General features: G+C 45.0%; 1 long non-coding RNA gene across 1 annotated transcript; it reads left to right on the forward strand.

The window, feature by feature from the left end:
- Positions 1-8,900: 8,900 nt before the first annotated feature.
- Positions 8,901-9,309, forward strand: LOC125757941 (uncharacterized). The gene is made up of 2 exons (XR_007415580.1): positions 8,901-9,005; positions 9,089-9,309. It is a non-coding gene; the product is annotated as an uncharacterized LOC125757941 (long non-coding RNA).
- Positions 9,310-24,862: the final 15,553 nt, after the last annotated feature.

Here is a 24,862-nt window from a genome sequence, read left to right on the forward strand (position 1 = left end):
AGAAGTTTGGGTATTCCTCATTTACATGCTTCTATGAGTATAGCCTACGAAAATGTGTGACCGTGATGTGCACAGTGTCATATGATGCTAAATAAACAGCAGAAATCGCCATCATGTTTCCATATTTATTCCTTATGATTAAGAATAAATCAAAAAGTGGCGACAGCTTGAGGCATCAGACTTGTGGCTTGCTAGGGTGTCGCTCCTGTCCAGCGTGAGCACCATGAAAAACGGTATCTGAAAAGCAGAACGTGATATTACGATGAGAAAATGAAATTGCAGGAAAGGTTTACAAAACCTACACAATAAGTGGTTCACGCAGACATAATAAAGGCTAACAACAAAACAACAAAGCACATCCTCCGGCAGTCAGGGGCATGCCGTGAGCGGTTATTGACTGCATGTTTTACAAACGTAACCCATCCTTAAATACTGACATAAACAGATGCAAGTACGAGGGCCCGATCAACACCCAGCGCGTGCGTACGCAGTCTACGTCGAGATCAGACATGTCATATGCTAGAATTAGCGCACATAACTCCCACAATCGCGTACACTCGCTCGATTCTGTTATAACGCCCAACGTCATCGCAGTGCATGCAAACCAAGAAAACAGCAAACAGAAACGAGAGAAAACAGTACACGGCGGCGGCCGCAACAACGCGCGCCGTCGAAAGTCTAGAGCTTTTTCACTTTACCAGCGAGGCGTGTCCAACTTGAATGACTACCACGTACGTTCTGGAAGCCACCGTACTATATCTGCACCTCAAACTATCGTCTTTAATCCAACAAAAACCATTATATATAGTGCGTCTGAGCGTTCTGTACACAGGCTTTTCTTTCACGTTGCCACGCGCGGAAGCATGCTGCACACTCAAGGTCAATGGAAATGTTATTATCAAGTAGGCTAAAATGCATCTCAAAACGACATCTTGCACCTTCAGTAGTGCACACACAACGTGCGATCAACAAGAAATGACCCTCGATAATTGTTTGCATCGCTCACTTTATGGGAGCTTGTACAGCAACGCGCATAACGGCGGTAACTCGTTAACTGACAGCTTTAGTTGGGCATCCGCAACAGCCCCGCGGACGCAGGCTGCTGTTGGAAATGGCTGGCAGATAACTTCAGCAAGGCTGCTGCGGACGCCCAGCTAAAGCTGTATAATATGTTCCTACGAAAGCAGTGCACTCACTGTTAACTGGCGCCCGTTGTCGGTGTCCGCAGCTTCATGAATATTCCGCCCTCCAAGCGTCACTTCGTGCACGGAGCCGGCGTCAACACCACCGAAGACGCGCAACCAACGCAACCACGCAACGCATTCCATAGACGAGGAGACTGAGACGACTGAGAGAGGAGAGTGGCGCGCCACCCCAGCGCGAACCCCGTCTGCGTCGGCGAGCAAGGCGCCACAACGGCGCCAAAGGGCAAGCGCACGATATGTACGGCGTATACGGCGGTTCTTCCGTATACCGAAGCCAATCGAAGCGCGCTTCAGGAGGGTCCAATGACTCCTTCCAAAATGCTAACTCTTTTTCTCTGCCTGTACCTTCCAAAAGGGGTCAGATGGACACCTGAAGAGAGTCACGGTTCCATGACCCTCTTTTGACTCTCTTTTTTCTTAGAGCATAGGTTCTGCGCATGTATGTGCATTGCCATTGTTTCACGTCAGTAAATTTTCAAGTGTTGGCTACCGCACGTCCTGTTTGCGTCTCTCTTCCTTGTGTCATTGTTGCTTTGCACCGTTAAGATGTATGAGTTCAGTTACTACCAACTAGCCCTAATTTCTGCGTTGAACAGTCACATCAGACACTTCTCTCGAGCCCATTCTCACCATCTTGCAAGGGCGAAGGCAATCTTGAAATTTTTACGGACAGCAGACTTGCATGAGCGGCTGTAGACTGATAGCGACGCCGTATACCGCACAAGACTAACGTCTGCCACGCTGCCTCTCTCTCTCACCTATTGTTTTTTCTCTTCTGCCCCATTGTTTTCAAACCGTGAAGGGTAGCATACCGATTAATATGAACGGGTGAACGTTCCTACCTCTCTCCTCCTTTCTTCCATTCCTTCCCAGTTCTTCAACTTTGGGATAATGCACGGAAAGCGTGAAACTTGCTGTCAGCCTGAAAATAGTAGTCATAATGACAGACAACTCACGAGAAATGGTTCATTTGAACGTCTGATGACTAAAGACTGGTATATGGGAGTGCCATAATAGGATACCCCTCCGAAACAATGTGTCCAGAAAAGGTTCCGAAGACGCAATTGCTAAATAAAATCATACCGTTCATTTACCACTTTTTGTATGTGTAAGTAGGGATGCAGTGACTGGGTAAGGTACACACGATAGCAGCCTTGCCAATTTGGCTGCATGATCTTGCATTATCGGTGCCCCTGCACGATCGAAGACAATAGGAGACAACAGGCAATGCCTCCACTTGAACATTTACTGCCGACTGAGCGATCAAAGTAGGGTAGGCGCAGTTTAGGGCCTGTTGACAACGACAAAATAATGCCAGAAAAAACGAAAAAAATTAGAACTGTAATTTAAAGAACACTTAACAAGAAAGTAAACTACAGTGACTCCTCTTTCTCTAAATGCACATCATGCACAGTGTATTTAGTTAACGTACGTCTAACAATCGTAAATATACTTCAGATTTTATACTACATCCCATGCGAACAAAAATACGTATGCGAGCATATTCCTGCCACTTCATTCCAGCATTCGTGAAACCAAGGCTCGTGCAGAGAACAAACACAACGAAATTTCGTGTGCGTCTCTAATTTGTTGAAAGCGCCTGCCAAAACAAAAGTGGCCTCCTCTCTCCCAGCAGCCCGCATAACATTGAAGATGGCCCACAAACGAAATAATGCTCCATATAGTAGGGTAAAGAGCCGTTGCGTGTGAAGTTTTTCAAAGCAGCATAGTGAAAGTTGGTTTTATCCAGACGCGCTAGCTTCTGATGCATGTTGTTCTCCATTGCTCGACGTCCTCTTGTTTCGGCAAACGACTAAACGATCATTTGCGCTTTTTTGACCGCACACACATTGCACAGCAAAATCTTCTAGCAATCGCACTTTTTTTTTCTATTTCGCGCTTGTGCGCGGCGGCATGGCCACAACTCAGCACTATGCAGTAGCTTCTCGGCGAGCCTCAATGTGTGAACTTGTTTAGCTTCAAGGTTGAAACTAGATAAGATTTTACCATGCGTGCCGACTGGGTGGCGAGCTTGGAATGCTCGAGTTTTTTTTTTTTACCAGGAACAAACTGAAGCAAATGTGGAAATTTGTTGACGTGTTTGTTTTCCTTGTTTGTTAGTCAGGTGTGTCACATGGTTCGCTCAGTGTAGAGCATAACATCGCGGTCACGCAATAATAAACCCAGCTGGAAATTAGCGCTCACGCTGTTGTCTTGTGCTCCCTTCTACAGTTACTTTTGTTTCCATTTACTTTGAGATGCGCTAAAATGATACGAACTCGCCCAAACTGCTGCTCTTGTGCACAATTTGAGTCGCGAACTCATCTCGGTCATAACGCCATGTCATGAGAAGCGAATTTTATATCTCAATATGCCACTTAACGAATCTATATATATATACATATATATATATATATATATATATATATATATATATATATATATACATATATATATATATATATATATATATATATATATATATATATATATATATATATATATATATATATATATATATATATATATATATATATATATATATATATGTCAATGTAAGTGAGAAATTAACAAGCATGACGTTAAAAATGAGGCGGAAACTACCCTTGCAACAAGTGAGTCCACAGCAAAAGGAATATCTGGAATACTTCTTATATCTTATTTGAAAACGAAAATGAGCCCACTCACTCACGGACTTCACAATGCGGCTCCAATTCTCACCAAAGTAAGCAGGAACTCACTTTTTATTTACAAGGAAGTTATCAATTTTTAATGTCGCATATGTGTGAATTTAAAGCGCATCAATTTATATCACCTTCAAGCAGAAATGTTTTGTAAGAATCGGCCTACGAGTTTCCTATCTGCCTCTCTTTATATGGCTGTCTCTCTCGATAAGGTTTTAAATAGGTACACCCGAGAAGCAATTTACCCGCACAGTTTTAGTTAGTATTATGCATCAGAAAGGTGAACAAAAGCATGTAGAACACGCAGCTCCGGCCGGTTTCCTTCCGCCTCTAAAAAACAAGGGCGCAGGAGCTCTCAGTATACGCCGGGCTTTGCTGCAGAGCTTTTGGACAGCTCTTGGTTTCTTTGGCTTGTGTTTATTTCTGCTAGCATTGTGTCGTGCAAGCAGCAAGCGATTCCCGACTGGGACAACAAAAAGGTCTGCTGCACGGACGGGGTGGTTCCCAGGTAAGTTTCCGGGCGAGCACCCACATCCAGTGCAAACGATCCCGAATAAGAGCGCATATAAAAAAAAAAACACCACATGGTGGAGTGAATTGGCCACCATGTCGTGCGCCATAAGGAATGACCTGCTGTGAGGTTTCTTTCAGGAATAAAGGCGTGTCCTGAAAGACACTATTTCCGGCTGGGTTGTGGACAAACGGCTGCACGTTAATCTCCCACTTTCACAATCGCAAGACTCTGGACAAAACCGACAGGAACAAAAACAGCACCGCACTTTGGCATTGTTGCGTATGGTGATTTTGTCGACGGATTAATAGATACGTACACCATCGGAGTGTCTAAGCGCAGACGAAAGAGCATAGCGAAGCCTGCACGAGGTGTGAGGTATAGTTACCTCGTATTTTATTACTTTTCTCAGTATCATTTCAGGAAAATAAAGAACCTCTAATTATCTAGCATTGCCCCCAATCGCTAACGATTCCTCATAAACTATTAACATATTTAAAAGCGAATGAGTGCGAGCCAATTGGTACGTATCAATAGTTAAAAACAGCACGAAATAGACACGGACAAGAATGCGCACAGGGCTAGCGCTGTATGCCAACTGCTGGGTTATTGTAAAAATGCGCAAATATGCATTGAAACGAAAACGAAAAACTCGGGGGAGGGAAACATATCAGCGTTTCTAACAGCACATGCGTCCAGCTGCACATTATCGTTTAGTCATAAGTGATCAGTTACTTCCAGCCTTGAGGAAGACAAGTCCACTTGTCGAAACTTCGGCTCGACCACCCAGCCCCTGATTACGGTATTTCAATAAAAAGATACGGAGATAGAAACACTGCTTCTCTGTTAGATAATTCGAAGGCGCGCTACCACATTCTTCATCTTTACACTTCATCGCGAAAGCCTCATAAACTTCACGTTCAGCCTGGTCCATGTATGTGCGCAGCACCCGGGTCGCATGAAAACGTGGTAGGCAGCCACACTTAGACAATTGAGGGCTTGGCCGGGTGCGCTGCCACGTGGACCTTACTTCTGCCAAAAGAGCCGCAGTCAACGAAGGCAGCAGGCTCTCCGGGTGGCCACTCTCATTTAGCCTCTGAATCTGCGACCCCTAGCCGGCGACGCCGAAAGTACGCAGATGTCGCAGCAGGTGCCCTCAGACGCGCCCATCCGCTCAGGCGGAGCAGGAGTTGGAAGTGACGGTGAAAATTCGACAGAGCTCGTTCAGCAGATTTCGCGCGTACTCGCGACCACGGAGTGGTCACGGTCTTCTGTCACAGCAAAATACTCACCACATGGCTCTAGGCAATTCTGAAGAGCAATTTAGTTTATGACACCGAGAAAACGCTTCCAGGAGTTCTTACTTGACTGTCACGCTTGCCACTAGACCGAAAGTATCTTTGCATTCCACACGGCACGTACCTTAACATACCAGCTCCGACAGGAGCTGTTGAGTTGCTCTGTTAAGGTGACCCCTCATGGTTTACGCATGCCTTGGAAGACTGGCTCTTCGGTTGTCCAACCCGTCAACTCTGACATGCTAGTTTATGGTCTTCCCTCCGTCGGACTGAACCGCTACTTGGATACCGGCATGTACCGCGTGAAGAAAGGCGACACAAACAGCCCGATGAAGCCACAGTCTTATGTACCATTTCAGGAGAAGGACCACTCCGATCTGGCTAAGAGCTACTGAGGTTTTAGAATCACACCCTCAAACGAGGACCACGATGGCGATGACGAAAAGAGCATACCTGCGTGCATAGGAGAACCACGTCACAACTTTGCCTACGACTTTATTACCATTGACAAGGCTAGTCCCCGCTTGACCAAATTCATAAACCGGTTTCCGTTCAAAGGTCACGTGGGCACACCTAGAGTCAACTATGAGTGCCAGTTTGGAAGTGACGCATGGCGAAAGATGGGCCCCACTTATACCGCGGGCAACGAGTTGTTAACTCGTACACATCTTGGCTTGCCTGCTGACGTTGTCACCTGCTGACACCACCAGCAACATGTCAAACTACGAATCGTACGAGCAGAAACCAGATACAAATATCAGCATGCGACTTCAACCCGACGATATGTACACTCGCAACGTGAGGTATGTAGACCGTATGGAAAATACTGACTTCACCAGAGGTTTAAAACCATGACGCATTCAACTATTCAACCGAGTATGAGTTTTGGGGTATTGGCAGTAAGCAAGACAAACAAAGACGACCCAGGCCGAACTGAAACTTTTCAAGACATTGCCGCCTTTTTTTCAAATTGACACAGAACTTATGGTTCACTCTGACGTAGACACCATAGTTGCCGACAGTGTTGCTTTACGCTCGAACGTGGGGCCTTACTTGCGTCACTGCAACAACAACATCAAAGCAAGTTACAACAGCCTCACACGTCACGGACCTGCAGTCAACCTTGCTCGCATGGAGTCCGAAGTTACCGAACACAAGGCAGAAGTGCAGAAGATTGCGCAAGCGCAAATTAATGCATCAAAAGACGCTGGAAGTGGACGCTCAGTGGCATTTTCCCCCAATGGGCTGTTCTGTTTCTGAGTTGTTTTCTGAGTGGAACTGCAACGACATACAAGGAAATTACGTGTTTAAAAAACGCCTTTGTTGTAGAATAGAAAAAAGCACATATATTCTACTGAACGACATGCAGGAGATTGAGAATAACGAACTAGTTTTCGCGTAATCGTAACCAGTTCATGACGGGTTTTTACACTAATCATAAATTGCTTGCAAGGCCGCCACGAGGGGTACATAAACAGCAGCTCAGAACTCACAGTCTTCAACAGGCTGTCCACTCGGGAGGACGTCAAGCGGACACTCAAGACGCCTTCGTTGAGACTTCTCACCCTTTTTCGGTTAGCTATGCTATACGCCGAGTTCTTTCATTTTTTTGCTTTTCAATAGAGACCATGGCAGAATCACGCAAACATGAGCTTGACGATCAAGAGACAGAAGACGAGGTACTCTTATTTTTCCACTTGGAATTATTTTTGGTGACGCCATCTTTATTACCAGGGACAAACTTCAAATTTTATTGGTTCGAACAACGAGAACGGTGTGACATTAATGAAACCCTGGCGGCATTTGCGGAACCTAATGCTAACATGGATTGTAGCAGATGGCAAAAGTTTACAATCCGCTCCACGCTAGGCAGTGCAGCTACAGTCAGTTCCAAAACGAAGAAAGCTTGTGCGCGATGTGTTTCCCGCTCGAGACGACGGAGAGGCTGAGAGAATTGTCACGACATTATCGGAGGATTCGAGCAAGGGCTCACCCAGTACGGAATCGCTGCCGTCGCACTCCACGCACGAGGAATTACACTCCCAAACGTCCAGTTCTTGAACGACTGCAGTTGGAGCAACGGCGCATGACGATGTGTTCTCTTCGCTGGCTTCGTCAGACGACGAAATAATTTGTCAATTTGGTCTACAAGTGCCAGTGCATGGGACCTCTACCATCTCATCAAGTATTTCAATAGTGACACTTAGCAAGAAGGGAAATCTGGGCTAGTTGGTTATAGTTCATTTTCGATTAGCTCACAGCGACGACACGAGCGCTGTGTCGTCGCATTCTTGGTCTCTGTCCTCGTCGTTTTTGCGCTGTGAGCTGATCGAAAAAGTGACACTAAGAAATACAAGCGCATAACGTAAACAGGAACTTAGGAAGAGAAGGACAAGCGCATATAAGGACAAGCGCGTATGCGCTTGTCCTTGTCTTCGTAATGTCCTGTTTAAGTTACGCGCTTGTATTTCTAAGTATTATGAATCACCAACTCGCCCAATCAGCCATTTCAATAGTGAGCCCCGTGTATTGGAATACATTAAAGTGGGAGGAAATGATTGGGGTCGCGACGTTAGAGATGCTGTTTTGGGACAACTCGAAGGTTCTGGACACGAGCCCGCGCGAGTTTTGGAAATACTACACCCGAAACTCCCGCATTCAGTTGCATGTGACGATGCCCATGGGGTTCAGACGAGAGGTGGAGACACTGACGAGGTACGCGCAAGAACGGGTGCAAAGTGCCGAAAACATTCAAAAGGAGCGTCGGAAGAATCCATCCACGATTGGCTACGCGAAAACCCCGCATCGCCGTTGATAAACACTGTACGCACCCCGAAGTGGCTGGCAGACCCGATGTTTCGGTTCATTCACCTGGAAGACAAGCGCCTCCAACGAGCTATCCATGTTTTTAATGACGAAATGTGCTCGTACACTACATTGGACTTGATTCAAATGTACCAGAACATCCAGCCTGTTTTTGATGGCACACACGGTGACCTCGCTATCTTTTACATGGATGTGCCCGCGTCGTTTGACGCCATCATGGAACTAATAAACTTTCAGTTTAATGGCATCCACGAGGAAGTGTCGGCCTTTGTAAACAACCTATATAGCCTGGTCGAGAAGGCGGTCCCCAAGAAAAACTGTATAGAGAGTGTGTCCGCTACAAATGCAGGAAAAAACTTTTTTTACCCTATTCTTTCCTTTTACATTATTCGCGATACGATCCGTACCTTTAACCGCTACAGTAGCTTTCCACTACAGGACACCGTGGGCCGTCGCATCCTGGTATGGAACGAGCCGAAGTGTGAGTCGTCTGCTTTTGGTACTGTCAGACAAATGTTTGGTGGTGACGTAGACTCGGTGGCGGTCAAGTACTCTGCTGATCAGACCATTTCCAGGATTCCCGTCGTTGTGCTCTCAAACAACGAGGTGTTTCCAGATGACGAGGCCTTCAACCACCGCATGTGGCGCTACAAGTGGCGAGCGTGTCCTCCACTAAAGAAATACGACAAGAAAATCCACCCGACGGCCTTGGTGCTCCTTTACGACACTTTTGTACTCGAAGAAACATACGCCGGCACGCGCCAACTTGATCAATAAACAACTTTGAACCTAACATCCTGAGTACTTGTTCAGTCAGTCAGTCAGTCAGTTCAGTCAGTTCAGCCTCTAAGATGTGGTGCCTCTAAGGTTGGAAGCACCACATCTGGTATTACATTGCCTCCGTGATCGGACCACCTTTGACCAAGCTATGATGTCATGTGAGGACGTCATCAGGTGACGATACGTGACCGTGACGTCATGATGACGTGAAATGACATCACACATTCTGCCTATCTGCGACGTCATCGTGACGTCATATTGTGGTGGAAGAGCTGGTTGTTCCCTGTACCCACCACGAAGCTCCTCAACGGCCGTATCATAGCGGGTCCGACTACGTCAGAGGTTGAAGGAACGTCGTCTTCACCGCCTGCCCCGCGCGTGACTTCCACCTACGTAGTCGTACCACCTGCTCGTTATCCTAGCGTATTTTCCGGACAGGATGGCGTTCACATTGACCAAAGGATCAACCTCTATGAACGGATCAGCGACAGCAATAGGTGGGACCCGACCCTTACGCTCACAAACGTACTTTTCTACCTGTATGGCCCACCGCGGGTGCAGTTGGTCTCCTAGGTAGAGAATGCTCGAAACCTCTACTCGCTATGCAATGTTTTCTTTCAAAAGCGCAAAAAGGGGGAAAGAGAAATCAGCATGATTTTCCACTCTGATGGGTCGTAGAATAAAATCAACATGGCATGCATACGACATAGGCTGATACCTAATCGAATGAAGCATTGGCGGCTTTTGCATCAATACTACAGAAAGTATTAAAAATGTGAGAAATAGGCGTACACGAGGCCATCACATGACGGTTTTTTTTCTTCCTTTGCAATACGGCACCAGAGGAGGAGAAAATGCATGATCCCTGCAAACAGGACAAGTAGACGACTAGAAGGCATGCGGCAGAGTCGTCATTCGCGTACACGGAACACGCCCACATGCAACCACTCGCGATGCTCGGAGTAGGACAAGCACACGCACAGAAAGCGCGTACTGCGGCTGCACCCTCGCGTATGACGTAATAGCGGGACTAAGAAAATGTACGCCCTGTACACAAAGGCGCCACAAATGTGCGGCGAAGACATCTGCAGACGGCGCTGCCACGCCGGTAATATGAACGGGAAGTTCGCGTTGACACCGTAAGGGCAGCGTTAATATGCAACGAGTGAAAAGTTTCGCCAGAGACGCGCAAAACTCGTTCACATTTCCTTTCAACGATTGCTATGTTGCTAGCGCTCAGAAAAAACAACGCCGGTGGAATTCCTTGCCCCTACAGACAAGATAAAACCTGCATTCATAGAGCTTGCTCAGGAGGCATTAGGAATTACAGACGCGTCAGCGAGGCCGCAGGTAGAGTGAACGCAGTTTTCAATGTGAACACCTCGGCGATAAATGCAAGCTCTTGAACTTTATCAAGAAAACTGCTCGGAAAACGTGGACGAAGAGAGACAGGAACAGCAATGCACTTGTGCTGTTCTTGTCTCCCTTCGTCCACGTTTTTCGCGCAGTCTTCTTGATAATGGAATACCATCTCATCTATTCCTCTAACTTTTTGTCATCACCATTGCCGTCGTCGTCATTATTATTATTATTATTATTATTATTATTATTATTATTATTATTATTATTATTATTATTATTATTATTATTATTATTATTATTATTATTATTATTGTTATTATTATTATTATTATTATTATTATTATTATAATACAATTATTATTATTATAATAATACGCTACAACGCCTGAATGACCCTTCGATGTGGCCCCTCGGATGCCTCTTCAAGCCATTTCGTGGGGAGCTGCGCGATGACATGCTTCATCCCTCTGAGCAAGTGACTGGAAACGAAAGTGCCGTGTAACGTAGACATATTCTACCAAAATGCTCGGGGTCTGCGTACCAAGACACTGGAGTTTTTCTCTAATGTTCTTTCGTCTTGTTTTCCTATTATCGCTATTTCTGAAACCTGGCTCGGCACTGAAATTCTCTCATCGGACTTTTTTCCCCCGACTTACACCACCTTCCGCCGTGACCGAGATTTCAGTGAAACCAAACAGAAAGGCGGTGGCGTGCTGATTGCCATTGACAATTCACTGAAATCCGTTAGACGGAAAGACCTAGAAACTATCGAAGAATCGATCTGGCTAGAAATCAACCTTGAGCGCCGTGAAAAATTGTTGATTGGATGCTTCTATTTACCGCCCAGCATTTCCCCTGCCTCGTTTCACGATGTCATGTCTTCTATTGAACTTGTGATATCTTCTCATAGTGGGCACAGAATTATTGTTCTTGGGGATTTCAATGCACCTGGAATTGACTGGAGCACGCTTACCTTTTCTCATTACAATCATTTCACAGAGAAAAAGTGCAGCCTGCTCTTGGAATTTCTGGCGTTTAATTCCCTAGTGCAACATAATTCAGTCGTCAATTCCAGTGGCAACGTCTTAGACCTGTGTGTGTCAAACGATCAACCCCTTGAAGTTTCCCGCTCCAACATCTCTCTTGTACGTCCGGACAAATTCCACCCACCACTTAACGTAAGATTATCTGCATCAGCCGAAACAACGAGCTACAGCAGTTACGTAAACAAATCTCCAAGATTTGCGTTCAAGCGAGGTGATTACACGGGCCTCTATCATCACTTGTCCACCGTTGAGTGGTCACAGGTTACTGACAAACCTAATGTTGATGACCAGGTTGATCGGTTTACGGAGCTTGTACTGAGCAGCATGCTTAATTTTATTCCCCAGTATACACCTAAACAACGTAAATATCCCCACTGGTTCTCATCTGAACTTATCAGTGCACTGAAGCATAAAGATCACGCACACAGGAAATCTAAATGTTCTCCATCCAGCGAGTGGAAGGAAGAGTTCAGCTTTTTTCGAACTCTCTCTAAACGCCTATATAAACGGGATCATAGTTCGTACATTCAATTCTTAGAAAAAAGCGCCTCTGACAGGCCGGCTGAGTTTTGGAAGTATGTGCGTAAACGGTCTAGCAAAAGCGGAGAGTCCTTCAGACTACTAGACTCAAATGGGGTAGAAGTGCATGCCGTCGCTGACTGTTTTGCCACACATTTCTCATCCGTTTATAAGGCCTCAGACTCCAGCACTGATATCAGACAACAGCCCAAGGCAGTTAGCTCATCCAGTGCTTTGTCGCTGGATGAAAATCTTATCAGCGAATGCATTAAGCGCTTAAAACCATCCTTATCATGTGGCCCAGATGGCATCCCCTCCGCCATGCTAAAAGCATATGGTACTATATTTGTCCCAGTACTGACTACGATATTTAATAACTGCCTGGACACTTCCACATTTCCTAGCATGTGGAAAACTGCTCGTGTTTTCCCAGTATTTAAGTCGGGCTCTAAGACAGATGTTTCTGATTATCGCCCGATTTCTCTACTATGTGCCACATCAAAGATCTTCGAACTGGCTCTTCACAAAATATTGTCTTTTAGTGTGAAAAACTCACTGATTCCAAATCAACATGGTTTTCTTGCTGGCCGCTCAACTACCACAAATCTTGCTAGTTTCATGACGCAGATCTCCACACCTATTTCTCAGAGAGGACAGGTTGACGTAATCTACTGTGACCTGAGCAAGGCTTTTGACGTAGTCAGCCACACACTGATTATGGTTAAACTTGCGAACTTTGACGTTGACTTGTCGATTGTGAATCTCTTGCACAGCTATCTGCTCAATAGATCTTGTTATGTTGCCGTAAATGGCCAAACCTCTTCTTTGTATAAAGTGACTAGTGGGGTCCCTCAAGGGTCGGTATTAGGCCCACTCCTATTTTTAATTTACGTTAATGATGTTTCTTTTGCCATTCGTAATTCTTCTTTCCTCTTGTATGCCGATGACATCAAGATATTTAAGGAAATTCATTCAGTTAACGACTGTCGCTTGTTGCAGTCAGATTTGTGTTCTTTTTCCGAATGGTGCAACGGCAATAACCTTTCTCTAAATACCGCAAAGACAAAATTCATGTCTATCACTCGCAAAACATCTAGCGTGTCATTTCAATACTTTGTCAATTCTGTGCCGTTATGCAAGGTTTATGAAATCAGTGATCTTGGTGTTGTTGTTGACAGCGCGTTAAACTTTTCTTCTCACGTTAAGCGTGCTGCTATGCGGGGCCTTCGTTCTCTCGGATGTGTTTGTAGAATATCTCGAGAATTCAGGTCTCCCATGGCCCTACACAAATTGTACACGGCAATATGTCTTCCGCAACTTGAGTATGCGTCCGTGATATGGAATGGCATTGCTCAATCCAGCGGTAACACCATTGAACGAGTCCAGAAAAAATTCCTCAGCATATATAACCATCGCTTTGCTAAAAATGACTCTGGATCTCGTTCAAATACTGCTGAGTCACTATCACTGCCATCACTTCACTGCCGACGAAATCGCTCTGATCTCTTATTTCTCTACAAGCTAGTCCACGGTTTCATATCCTGCCCTGTACTTCTCAATTGTGTTAATTTTCGAATTCCGCGTAAGTTAACCAGAGAGAACAGACCGTTTCATGTACCCGCCTGCTTCTTCCAACACTCTACCGTTCACAGAATACAAAGTCTTTATAATATTAATTTTCTTGATCTTGACGTTTTTCATAGTCCACAATCACTGTTTTTATCCGAGCTTTGCACTGTTTTGACATAGTATGGCACAGTGTACAAAGTCTTCCCTTCTCCGTCTTTCCGCATAGTTGTATATGTGCAATCTAATTTTTTATTCCCCTTCAATATTTCTCATATTGTCTTATTTTACTCCTCCCCTTTAGTGTTCATTTCTCTTTGTCTACGTGTTTTTGCTCTTTTTATTTCTGAAGACTGTCTGTATTGTATTGTTTATTTTTATTGATTTTATTTTTGCGTGCGCCTGCACAAAGACCTCACGGTTGTTCCTGGGCACGTTAAATAAATGATTGATTGATTGATTGATTGATTGATTGATTGATTGATTATTATTATTATTATTATTATTATTATTATTATTATTATTATTATTATTATTATTATTATTATTATTATTATTATTATTATTATTATTATTAATTATAGCTGTTAACAGTGGCTGTGTAGTAGCAAATATAGTATTGACACAATGTTAGAGAGGGTCAAGATATAAAAGCGTCAGGTTGAGTAGTTAGGTTTTATTTCAATCTCGAGATACTAGGACAGACGACAATGAAGTTACAGCACGAGTCGTGTGGACACGGCTGAGCCGGATCACCGCATTACGCCTCGGGTGCTTTACTTATGTAGGCGCCAGAGCGATTTCCGTGCGCTACATTAGGCCCTGGCGAAAATTCTCGAGAGAAATAGCAATGCGATGTTTGTTATTGACATCTATTAGCCTATTGGTTACCTGTAGATCGGCTGCTTCTGCATTCGCCTGTTGCAACTGTATTGGCCTGGTAGTATTGTATTGTATTGACCTACTGGTAATGTAGTAGCTTTGAATTTGCGTATTTGCCATCTTCTAGCCTATTAGGATCAGTCTTGCACAAGTGTGTCATGGTGTCGGCTTTCAACTCTTTATTTCACTTCTTTTTTTTAGACTACAAAAGTCTCAGTTATAAGAGGCAGAGGCAGATGTGCTCTGCCTGACGGGGGCCTCAGCAACCGAATGCATAAACTCAGAGCACGCAGAAACAAAAAGAAGAGCAATATGCGCTATTACACGTAGAGACATTGGTAGGCAAAAAAATCAAAATGGAGCTAATTCAGATTCACTCAATATTACAAAGTGCGCTTAAGGCTAACTTGGACTCACATTCACCAAATTTTTTAAAAGCCGAGCTCTTAGAGCTTATAAGAGATTAATAAGAGAATAATACGTATTGGGTAGATGGTATGCTTCTTCACGAATGAAAATCGACCGAGATTGCCTTTATTACAAACCCGGAAAGCCAATCAATATTGACAACCTTCGTCCCATTTCCTTGACCTTTTGTGCAGGTAAGGTAATGGAGAAGGCACTCCACATTAGTCTCACTGCATACATGGAAGCTAATGACCTCTTCCTAAATACAATGTTTGGCTTGAGAGCGCACTTATCGGCACAAGATGTTCTATTTCAACTAAAGCAGGACATAAGTGACCGCTCCAGTGGAGCCACGCAACAGCAGCGTGCCATTCTGGCGATTCAAAAAACCTTCGATAATATCCGGCACTCGGCTATCCTGGCCAACCTGGCTAGAATAGGCAGCAGTGAACGTACATACAATTACGTGCGCAACTTCCTGCACAACCGTCACCTTATCATACGAGCAGGCTACGCTAAATCAGTCCCCATCACAATGGGAGACTCTGGAACACCGCAAGGGGCAGTAATCTCGCCACTGTTATTTAATATAGCATTAATGGATCTTCCTAGGGGACTCAATGAGATACCTAGAATCAAGTACGCAATATACGCTGATGGTGTTACTATATGGACCAATACCGGCAGCATGGGACAAATGCAAAACGCGCTTCAACGGGCTGCGGATACTGTGGAACGCATCGGTTGGACATGTGGACTTCGCTGCTCCCCCACAAAATCAGAATTGCTGGTATTTAGGCAACGTGGCAACCAAATTCTTGTGAATATACAACTTGCTCAATCCCTGTTCAAGGAAGTGAAAACCATCCGCTTCCTCGGAGACGACATTTATAATCAAGGCAACAACAAGGCAGCAATTCAAAGGTTCCCTACTACCTGTACCGATATCTCCCGAATGATATCTATAATTGCCAATCGACACAGTGACATGAAAGAAGCGGACATACTGCGTCATGTACAGGCCTTTGTGATCAGTCGTGTCACTTATAGCTTCCCGCACCTGCGCATCCTGAATGAAGATGAACTCAAATTAGACCGCCTCCTACGAATATCATATAGGAAAGCTGTTATTCTCGGAGATCTTCGAAGCTCGTCGCACTAACCAAGTTACATGGCTCGCTCGTACCAAAGCGGGTCGCGCCACGCTAGACGGTGTTGGTATCAATCTGCCAATGCAGGTCACCCATAAACTGTCACTGCCACCAGAATGGCTGAGGGAAGTCATTATTCGCCCTTAGCCAAGTGGTATGCACCCCGTCCACCACGAAAGCAGGCGATTTGCCAGAACCAAAGTATACAAAAATATTCGGATTGTGAAGATGCCTTCTTTCTAGATGCCGCCGGACCCTTGCACAACCGCGCCACGGCAGCCGTGGTAAACAGGGGACAGGTCGTGGACTGTGTTTCGGCTACCGGAATCGACATTACAGCCATGGAAGAAGCCGGTATAGCCTTAGCCTTGCGTAATACAAAAGCCACATTTGTCCTCATGGATTCCCAGGCGGTGTATCGTAATTTCGCAAGAGGTCAAGTCGGTCGCTTAGCGCATTCAGTACTGCAGCAGGCTGCGGCCACTCGTCAAGAGGGTCAGTGGATACAGCTGCTGTGAGCACCAAGGCACGCAGGAATTTGAGGCAATGAGCATGCTCACGCCTCGGCCAACGAACTCTTGCACCGGACCTCCGCTGCTTCCTCCACAGCGCAGCTTCTCGCTGACCAGGACGACCCCTAGCCCCTCTCTTCCTATACCGATATCCTGCAACACATTAGGCTGAGTAGACGCACTCTACCGCCACCTGATCCTAAATTAGATAAGGCAACGAAGGTCGCGTGGTCACGATTACAATTATTATATTTTCCAAATCCTTATATATTGTCCAAAATATAACCTTCGGCATACAATCCGCAATGTAAATTCTGCCCCCGACGGCCACCTTATTCCATATGGTCTGGGAGTGCCAAGACAATGCCAATATGTCAGCCAAACATAATCGTGCATTAGTCGAGTGGGAGGCGACCCTGTCCAGCTCTGACCCAGGGCAGCAACAAGTCCTGGTCGACCGAGCCCGGTCGGCGGCAAGAGCCAATGGTCTTCCGGAATAGGAAGTCCAACCACTGGAGACTGAGACTCCGCTTGTTTGAAATAAATGTTTTATTCTCTCTCCCTTAGAGTTTTCGCTGCGCCGGGTAGTGAAAACAGAAACTGTCATCATCATGACTCGGCACGCACTCTCTTCGTCCTCCTCTTCCGCTCAGTCCTATTTCTTCATCTTCAGCTTTCTCCCTAAACACGTGCGCCTATTCCTCTGGCGTGGCCTGCAATAACCCTGATGGGTGACACGAGAGAACGAGCACAAATATAGAAAGGAAGAGAGAAAGAATGAAACAGAGAGAGAGAAAGAAAGATGTAAAGAAAGAGAAAATCTTGGCGAAAACGATTCATCATAAGAAGGCGGTATTCGAACCCGTGTACCTACGATACGAAGGCAAGTGTCTTAACCACTCGGCTATCCAGACACGCTGATAGAACGTACCATAGGTTTACCGAGTATCGTATAGCAAGGGGATAGGAAAGAGAAGTGAGGGTGCGGAGAAGAAAAAAAAAGGGGGGGAGAGAGAGAGAGAGTAAAGCATAGCATATAAACAATCGGAAATAGAAAGAAATGTAGGAAAAGGAAGAGAATTAACCAAAGAAAGAGATAGACATACATAGAGACAGAGAAAAAAGGTGTAAAGAAAAAGGAAGCAAGTGAAAAGTAGAGAGAGACAAAGATAGGATAGAAAGAGAAAGAAGAATTGAAATAGAAAAGAAGTAGAAATAAACGGAGACACAAAAGACATAGAAAAACCTGAGATGAAAAAAAACAAAGAAAGCAAGAAATAGAAAAAAAAGAAAAATAAAGATAAACAAAGAAGGCCGCCAAACACCACGCGTCCTTCAGGCTTGGAACCCCTAGTGTGAAGCTGCCTTAGTTCTATTGACCAGACTCACTCGGACTCAGGAAAACTTTTGCTCAGGCAGACTCACTAAGAGTCACGGCTTGATCTATGTCTGAATGAGTCTAAATGAGTCGACTCATGAGCATGCTAACGTATACTTAGTTTTTTCGACCATGGTGTCAATGCTCTTTAATCCCAATATCTCACATAATCGGTGCTCTACCGGCCTCTTTTGTTGCCGTGTCTTCAAATACAATTTATCAAATGTCCTAATCCAGTATGGACAATTTATTGGCAGACAGGACTCAAACGAGATATTTTTATCAAGCACTTCCCGTGAAAGAGCATGCGGGAGATGTCAAAGCACCATTACTGAGAAGGGCAGAGCAGGAGCAGATAACCAGGTCGCTGAAATACCAGACGCGAGGTACTCCTCCGATTGGCCGGGTCGAATTGCGATGAGCCAATTTGTTCTCTGCCAGTGGACTAGGTTGAACCTCATAGTTCCGAACAGTCAATGTTGAGTAACGGGCTGAAAATGCATCCGAGAGTGAAACTTGAGGCTAAATAGTGCTCATATAAGCGCCACTTTTGAAAATTGGCATTTATAAGCATTTTTAGGCATTTAGACGCAAACGCCAAGAATAGGTAATTATAGGCGCTATAAAAACACTATAAAAGCACTTCTTTGCCTCTAATTCATGCTCACTAATCAGAGTGGCGCGATAGGAGCGCAAGGAACAAAAGAGGCATTTGCCTAAAATCCGGTCTCTACTTATTTATAAGGCACATTACTGCTCGGGCAGAATCCAAGATATTTAGAAGGACTGAGCTTAACTTTGTTATCGACGCACAAGAGCGATGTCAACTCATATAATTGATTTACTTTTAAAATGTAGTGTTCTAAAAAGTACAAACAGGTAAGGACTTTGTAGGAACGATTTCTGACATGTAGTATCGCCTTTTTTCTTTAAGAAAGCGGTTTCCTTAGGTACGCTTGCTAAGGGTTTTCTCTAAGCATTTGAGAGTTGATCGTGGAAACAGTGGAAAATAGTAACTAATACATTCCTCTAGAAGCTTTAGGACGCAATCATAAAGCAACTAGAAGCGTACGTTTCGAATTTTTGGCTCATACAGTGCACAACGATGACTGATAATTCGAAGGTAGAAGAACCTGCATGGACGGGTACTGCCATGCATGTTGCATTTTTTCCGGTCTCATTCCAACGCATGCGCGCAGACGCTGTGGGGATGTCAAGCAGATGACGCGGCGCGCATGACAACATATTGATCAGCGCTGCCTAAGACCACGTGCCAGGGACTGCAAAACCACGGTGCTGGTGTCACCATCTGATTTCAATCGCGCTAACCATCTTCTGAAATGTGTGTATAATTCCCGTAGGAAACAGAGCTCAGACGGCACCTCCTATGTATCAAAATATTCAGGAGGCACTGGCTTAGAAAGGTGAGTGATACAACGGGAATCTGATACACAATTCAATTATTCGCTTTCGTACGCTACGCAGTTAAGGGCACAAGACAGGCCTATACTTCCCGTGTATTTTAAGGCTTCTTTAAGACCCATTTACTCTGAAACTACCATATGTAAAGCGCTCGGGTTTATTTCGTTTTATTCGGTGGCACCTCTTAAAATGGAAGCAGAACTACAAGTGTATTTCCCGTTTGACATTTTTGGAATTTTTTTAGCAATGCGAATAATTTTTGTGATCATTTTTAAAATAAAACTGCCAAAAAATGAAAACTATTCAGCGTAGGTACTCCATTCCCATTCAGTAGCTTCTTATTGATGCTTGGTTTATTCTGACAAAAAAACTGCCTTCGGATTTTTCGAGTTGTTTTGATAATGAGGCAAATGTACCAAAAAAATGATATTGAAATATTGAGAGTAAAAGAGGAAAAACAAGTTTATTTCAAGTTTTGCTCGAAAGGAAGATTTACTGAACAATTTATTATTAGCAACGTCCCATATAGTCATCACACGAATCAGCTCTAAGCTTCTTTCTTTTTTTCTTTGTTTCCTGGCTAGTTTTTTCAATTCTTCTCTGTCTGTGTTGGCCAAATACTGTCCATGGTGGTCGATCTCACCCAACCATATCGTAGTGTTGCGTCTCGGTGATATGCCGAACAGCCTTGAGAAGGTTCACTCGGGCGATGCAGGATTTTTTAAACGTTAGAATGGTTTCGAAGGCGCCAGGTCTGCGGGTTTCCATTCCAAGGACCACGATCCATTGCGTTCTCTACGAGTGGCACGGTTCCTCTGCATTCTGTGCAGACTCAGTTAATCGTAATCACGGCTTGTAGAAGATCCACATAAATCAAAGCGTAGTCATTCTCACTAGAGGTAGCATTTTGTCGTTGTGGCGAGGCGGAATTAGGCAAAGCTTACTTGTTGGGGCGCTCGCACGAGTGCTCCCGGTCTCGTTTCTGTTATAGCCGGCACGTGTCGATGTCCAATTATACTGCGCTTTCAAAGCAGCTTCTTTCATTTGTAAACACGAGAACATCTTTCGCCGTATCAACAAAAGTGCAACTAAACTAAAACGAAATCCACAGAACTGCGTCTCCACGCGGCTCTCACACACACAAGCCAAGTGGACTCGGTAAATGCCAAGCGTGTTAAAACAAACTGCACCATGTGCCTTTCAGTAGCCTGAATACATTTTTAGAAACCTGCTAAGCTCACAGAAACTAGCAGTTTCGATTTTCAAAAAGTTCACTTGAGGCAGAAAGCTCAGGTTGTGCACGGTCTGAGAAAAGGGGGCTTGGCTGCTCGTCAGTTGGTCTCGAAAACCTGGTCCTTTTGGCCCATTGGAAACGTGCAAAAAATGTATGGGGCACTGCATAGTGTTAAGGCAAGTCTCATCATTCCAAACAGGCAAAATACCGATTTCAAGTTTTTTTTTTGTAATTTTACCCTACCCTGTGTTAACAAGGCGATATCTTTCAGATGGAAATGCAGAGTATCCATAAATTTATAATTTCGCTTCATTTCGGTGCTGCTCGCTTTTTCTTGCTTTTTGGTGCGCTAAGCCACTTGTTGTTCATCGCTAGTCATGACATCCGCATTACTACATATCTTTATAATATCCTACTCAAAAAAATGAAGGCAGCTTCTCACTAGTAGGCCTAAGCCTCGTGGAAGTGCGGAGTTGGGCGGCCCTCTTTGTTTCTTGTTGTTGTTTTTTTCTGTTTCTTTATTCATCTTCCTTTTTCTCACTTCGCTCTGTTTTGTCTCTGTGGTTTTTGTCCCTGTTTACATCTATTTCTTTCTCTTTCCGTATACATATTTCTCTCTCTTTCTTTGATTTTCCTTCTTCTCTCTTTCTTTCTCTTTCTGTTTTTCTTCCCCTTATTTCTCTCCCTTTCTCTTTTTCTCAATGCTATCTCTTACTTTCTCCCCTCTTCCTTTCACTCCTCCTCATCCTCGCATCTCATGCTCAGTTCCCTGTCCCTCCCCCTTAATATACCATACTAAGCAAACCTATGTTATCATCCGCTGGTGTGCCTGGATGGCCGAGTGGTTACGATGCTCGCCGTCAGGTCTTGGGGACGCGCGTTCGAATCCCGCCTCGTCTAAAATGCTTTTCGCAAGGAATTCTTTTCGCAAAGAATTTCTTTCTTTCTTTCTTTCTTTCTTTCTTTCACTCTCTCTTTCGTGCTCGCTCTCTCACCCATCAGGGTCATTGCAGGCAACGCCGGACAAATCGGCGCACGTGTTCAGGGAGCGAAGCAGAAGATGACGAAGAGGAAGAGATGATGAAGAGAGCGCGTGCCGGTTCGTGATGCTGATGATTTCTGTTCACCCGTCACAGACCAACGCTCGGTGCAAACAGCTCCGCTGTTAAGACATACAAATGCGGTTACCGACTACAGTCGAGCCTTAGGCTGATGCAGCTCGCAAGTTCTATAGTCCGGCCGTCTTCAAACACTTCCTTTGTAATAGCAATAATTTCTGGTCTTTTGCGTGCCAGAACCATGATATGGTTATGAGGCACGCTGTAGTGGAGGACTCCCGATTATTTCGACTACTTCGGGTTAACTGACGTGCACCTCTATCTAAACACACGGTTCCTCTTTGCACTTCGTCCCCATCGAAAGGTGGCCACGGTCGTCGGGAATGGAAAACGCGCCAGCGACCTTAGCAGCGAGACACGTTACGTGCTAAGCTACCACGACCGCTCGAGACAATTGCTTTTTACACGACACTCTCCTATCATTTCATGTCGACTGACACTGTATAGACCACGTGATTGCTGCGTCGATAAACCATTGAAACGGACAGGTTCCTCGCCTGGCCCGCAGCGTTCCGAACACAGGAATGGTACACCAACACCTCTAGCGGCATTCCACCAGATGAGAACCTTGACCGGGACCTGCAACGCTTCTTCGGCATGGTAAGAAAACGCTGCCGATCGGTAGTCGAGGATCCTGAGAAGACGTGAGTCAAACAATATAGCGCAGCATGGGGCCTAGAATTTACAAGTAATTCTCACATTCAGCTAGCAATCGTTCCTTCTGCTCCGGACAAACGATGCCATAAACCCAAATGACCGCGCCACAAACCTTAAGTCTATGGCCATTGGCTGACTTGAGCATCGTGAGCTGCATAATTACCGTGGCCGGAACGAGATGCCTCCACGTGTACTCGCGCGATCACATTGAAAGTAGGCCACGCGTTAGAAGAAAAAAAAAATTAAGGCAGCTTCGCAGCCAGTGGTGCTAAGCCTGAAGGAAGAGCACAGCTGGGCAGCCTACTTATGTTTCTCATCAGATTTCTCTTTCTTTCCTCCTTTCTCTCTTTCTTGTGGTCTTTTCCAGTTTTTTTCTGTTTTTTTTTCTCTTTATTTGTATTTATTTCCATTTTTCTTCCTATTTGTTTCATCTCTTTCTTTCTGTTCCTATTTCTCGCTTGCTCCTTCTTTTTCGATTTTTATACGCGGTTTTGTCTGAGCTCGAAGAAAAAGAAGATAAAGACTTCTATTCGGCGCGCGCGCGCTCAATATGCTAAGTTGTAGCTAACTGTTGGCTATACTACATGTGGTTTTGCCTGCGTTAATATCATCATCAAGGCGTTCGAAGAACAAGAGGAAGAAGAGTTCTCTTTGGCGCGAGCACGCGCTCAAATGGCTATGCTTGGCCTGCGTCACGCCAAGTTACGACGACAGCATACGATCGCAGCCTACCACAACCCGGCTCCCTATAGTGCTCCGCACTTATGCGCCCCTCACCAGGTCACAAAGCAAATTTGAGTTATACGCTGGAAGTTGTTGTGTGCTCTTTGAAGAGGATTATGCAGCAGGAATTTTTCAAATCGGTTCATTACGACCTGAGAAAAACAATAGTTTATAGCGGCGTGAAACCGTGATGCGAGGAGGCGAGCTTCAAACCCTTGCAACTCGCCCCGTGTAGCCTTCGTAAGCTAAATCGCTTCCCTGCACTCTTCGGCAGCGGAGCCGGAGGATCAGATGGCGCATATGCATGAACAGGTCATGCGCATACATGGCCACGTGCGCTTGACGTGCCCGAGCCAGCCCGAGCCCACGAGCGGCGCTGCACAGACGCTCCTTTTTTTAAAATGCAAAACATTTCTTAGCAAACCTTTGGAACTTTGAGCGTTTCTTTCTATCTATCTATCTATCTATCTATCTATCTATCTATCTATCTATCTATCTATCTATCTATCTATCTATCTATCTATCTATCTATCTATCTATCTATCTATCTATCTATCTATCTATCTATCTATCTAGCCGCCTACGTCTGGGTGCTCTCATGATCGCCTCCTTAACTTGGTGCAGACCAAAATTGGCATGGCAGGGTAAAAGGCCTTGACGAATATGACTGTCGGGTCATGACATTAACAACGTGAAAATCTTGTCACGTCGTCAAACCCTTTCCTCCGGACACGTGTCGCTCATACCCGTTTACCACGGGCGCCAGTGTGCGGGTATGGCCCACATGTGATTGACAGTGTATGTCTACACAGGAACGGCGACAACAGACATTGATCATTTAAATGCGAGAGTGTTGAGAAAAACTTACATCGGCAGCGTTGACCCGAGGAATGGAAAGAAAAAAAAATAGGATCCACCAGGAATCGAACTCAAGCATTCTGCGTGGCGATCTGGTATTTTACCACAGAGCCACGCCAGGTCTGGTTTGGGAAAACAGCCTATGCAGGCGTAATGCCGGTGTAACGTCAATTGTGGCTGTGGTGCTGGCTATCTAATTTTACAAGAAAGTGACAAACATTGCATCTGTACTGATACGACACAGGCGTAACAGGAAATTAACGTCTGTGGTTCCAGTGTTGGCTCCGCTTTTATAGCAGAGTAATAAACATTGCATTTGTATTCCTATGATTCAGCAAGCTGTATCGAAGCAGTGCTCGACCCCGGAGGAATACATTAACAACGTTACGTATGATATTCACATGACTGCACCATAAAGTGCACATAGTTACGATAATACTGACGTCTGTACTCTAACTTAAGGCCTCACGTTACGTCGCACCGTAAGTTACTCTTTAAACGCCAGTGTTGTCGACGTGCCTGGTAAGCCCACGATGTGCACACAGCTACACTTCCAAAAACACGTCCATCCACCTCGTAACGCTTGGCTCAAAGCCATAAAATACAGCATAGAAGTACTCGCTGACTGCATATCGTGAAAGGGATTCCCACAACGCGCGAGATCGGCCGAAGTTTTTTATGTAGCGGCCGTGGGCGTTGTGTAAGCGTTCTCTGTGGGGTAC

Source organism: Rhipicephalus sanguineus, chromosome 3 (genome assembly GCF_013339695.2).
Source record: "Rhipicephalus sanguineus isolate Rsan-2018 chromosome 3, BIME_Rsan_1.4, whole genome shotgun sequence".
In the NCBI taxonomy this organism is placed as follows: Eukaryota; Metazoa; Arthropoda; class Arachnida; order Ixodida; family Ixodidae; genus Rhipicephalus; species Rhipicephalus sanguineus.